The sequence below is a fragment of the Mauremys mutica genome, chromosome 26, assembly GCF_020497125.1.
Source record: "Mauremys mutica isolate MM-2020 ecotype Southern chromosome 26, ASM2049712v1, whole genome shotgun sequence".
NCBI lineage: Eukaryota > Metazoa > Chordata > Testudines > Geoemydidae > Mauremys > Mauremys mutica.
Genome location: NC_059097.1, coordinates 13,878,220 through 13,881,688, shown reverse-complemented (window position 1 = coordinate 13,881,688; position 3,469 = coordinate 13,878,220).

Below are 3,469 nucleotides of genomic sequence, written 5' to 3'. Positions count from 1 at the left end.
TTCCCCCCCCGCGCGCCGCGCTCCAACGGCCCTAACGGCCGGACCCGTCACGTGACCCCTCCCCCGGCTCCCCCCCCGCACAGCGCGCTCCAACGGCCCTAACGGCCGGACCCGTCACGTGACTCCTCCTCCGGCTCCCCCCCCCCGCGCGGCGCGCTCCAACGGCCCTAACGGCCGGACCCGTCACGTGAACCCTCCCCCGGCTCCCCCCCCCGCGCCGCGCTCCTAGGGCCCTAACGGCCGGACCCGTCACGTGACCCCTCCCCCGGCTCCCTCCCCCGCGCGCCGCGCTCCAACGGCCCTAACGGCCGGACCCATCACGTGACTCCTCCGGCTCCCCCCCCCGCGCGCCGCGCTCCAACGGCCCTAACAGCCGGACCCGTCACGTGACCCCTCCCCCGGCTCCACCCCCGCGCGGCGCGCTCCAACGGCCCTAACGGCCGGACCCGTCACGTGACTCCTCCGGCTCCCCCCCCCGCGCCGCGCTCCAACGGCCCTAACGGCTGGACCCATCACGTGACTCCTCCTCCGGCTCCCCCCCCCCCGCCGCGCTCCAACGGCCCTAACGGCCGGACCCGTCACGTGACTCCTCCTCCGGCTCCCCCCCCCCCGCGCCGCGCTCCAACGGCCCTAACGGCCGGACCCGTCAAGTGACTCCTCCCCCGGCTCCCCCCCCGCGCGCCACGCTCCAACGGCCCTAACGGCCGGACCCGTCACGTGACTCCTCCCCCGGCTCCCCCCCCCGCGCAGCGCTCCAACGGCCCTAACGGCCGGACCCGTCACGTGACTCCTCCTCCGGCTCCCCCCCCCCGCGCGCCGCGCTCCAACGGCCCTAACGGCCGGACCCGTCACGTGACTCCTCCCCCGGCTCCCCCCCCCGCGCGCAACGCGCTCCAACGGCCCTAACGGCCGGACCCGTCACGTGACTCCTCCCCCGGCTCCCCCCCCCCGCGCGCCACGCTCCAACGGCCCTAACGGCCGGTGTAACGACAGAAACATGAACCGCTCCCGATTCGCTACTTTGGCTGCACTGAGCATGCGCGGCCGAACTGAGCATGCCCAGTAACCTCCGCTGTCGCCACTGCCCTCTCTCTGCCCTCACTGCTACCCACGATTTGCTGCCTGCTCTTTGGGGGCGTTTAAAAGGCTCAAGGGGGCAAATCGCAGCGGGGGGTCTGCCAGGGTCTGAGCGGGGGGCAGAAATTGACTGGCCAGGGGGGTCAAGCTGCTGTAGGCAGCGGCAGGAGAGAGGCTGAAGGGGAAAAATCGGGGGTGGGGGGTGGGAGCCGGGGTTAAGCCCGTGGGGGGGAGACGCTGCCAGACCCTGTGCGGGGACAAAACCCCCATTTAGGGAGGGGGGGGGGACAGGGGCCCCTCGGGACGAGCCCCCTGCTGCGCTCGCAGATCTGGGGGGGTCGGGGCTGGGGGGGGGCAGAGGCTGTTTTCAGTTCTGCCGCGTGTCAGCCCCGGAGCAGGGGGCGGGTTCCTGGGGCTGGGGCTTAAAGGCCCCCGCAGCCCAGCTCCCAGACTGTCAAAGCCCAGACACCGCAGCTCCTCTCGATCCTGTACAAGTGCTGCGGGGCTGTTACTGCTCCAGCCGGGAGCCTGAATGCGGGGAAATACCGTACAGACGGCCCCTCCCTCCATCCCACTCTGCCTCTCACATTGTGACTATGGAAAAGTGTCTGCTGTCATTTTCTATGTCTATATGAAATCACTGCAGCTCCTTTCTCTTATACAACGTGCTGAGCTGCTAACTCCCTCCCAGAGCCCACATGTCTGTACCCCCTCCTGTACCCGAATCCCCTGCCCCAGGTCAGAGCCTGCACCCGTCACTCAAACTCTACATAGCCTGCAACCCTCCTTGTTGCGTTGCATGCGGGCCGGATAAAGCACAACAACCAATATGATTGCAAGCAGAATCATTTATTAAGTACAATGCATCATATTATATAGACTTCTCCATATTAGCAAACGTCAGACACACCAACATCACATTGCTGCTGACTGGTTCTTTGTCTGATACACACGCTTTTCACACGCATGGCCCTTTGCTTACTGGTTTTCCATTTCCCATGCAATTCATCTGATTTATGGACTTGTTTATCACCTTGAAACCAGTCCCAGCTAGGCCACCTGGCATCTGCCTCCCTCTGGCAGTTCCCTACTTTCTCATAACAACTTTATCTAACTCCTCTGTTCTTGTGACCACGCTGCTGTAACTTTCCACCAAGGCAGCATAGGGAAGATGCAACCCCACATCTCCCCCTCTTTTCTTAAAAAAACATCCAATAAACCTCTCCAAACTTCATTGCAAAGGGTGTACAAAACAGGGCAAGCAAATAAAAAAAACAAAAAACAACTTCCAACGCAATTATTCCCATATGGAGAAGAAAATTAACCCAAGTGGGCCAGCCAAAGCCATTAAGCTAATTTTACAAAGAATTATAATTACGCGTAAGCTTTTATATATTATCCTGCAATTGCTAAAGCAACGCATATACAAATGCAAATAATCAAATAAATCTATACAACACATACCTTTAAAATTCTTACAACCATATCCTTGCTTTCCAAGACTGTTGGTATGCAAATCTTAACAACCATTCCAAAATAAAAGAGTTGGCCAATAAAATTTCTCTCTTACTTAAGAAAATGCATTAAACTTTAGCATACTACATTTTTCTTCTGATGTATCCAAACACTTTGTATTCTAAATTGAACAGAACCAGTATCTGCATTTCAATCTAACCCTTCAGCTTAATTTCAAATCAGATCATCTCATAAAAATATTAAACACAACAATTTTGGCTACAAAACAAACACCACAAAACAAAACATAGAACACAAAACTTAATTTTTACTCTGTTAGTAAATGCATGGTATATTAAATGCTATGCAGCTGGCATTAGTTTTCTTTAATTATCTAAAAGACAAAAACAGGTCTACCCCTACTGGGCAGTCAATCATTACTAAAAATATAGTAATACTCTTATTAATTTTAGGCAAAACAGGGGAACATTAATACAAATGCTTTCTGGCTTGCTCTTTACTTTTAACTTCTGCTTTTAAACACTAAAAAAAAACATCACCACTTACAGTGCCCTTAAAGCCTAATACAATTTTAATTACATAGCACTGTATACATTCTTTAATTAATTTAACAAAATTATTCATAGCCAAACAATAGCAAACTAATTTCTTTGCCTAAATTTATTTACAAACATTTCAAAAACACCAAAAACTTTTCTCTTTAGCATTTTTACAAAATTCAACTGCTATTCCCTCCAGCAACTACAAAGTTAACTTTTCACTTTCCCTTAAAAATCACTTGCTATTTTTTCAACAGCCACTTACCAATTCAAAACACCATTCCAAATATCCTCCTGAATATTTGAAATCCCCATGCTTGTATTCACTTACTTCTTCTTTTCACTACACCCTCAAAAGTTTCCAACCTGCTTTCCAA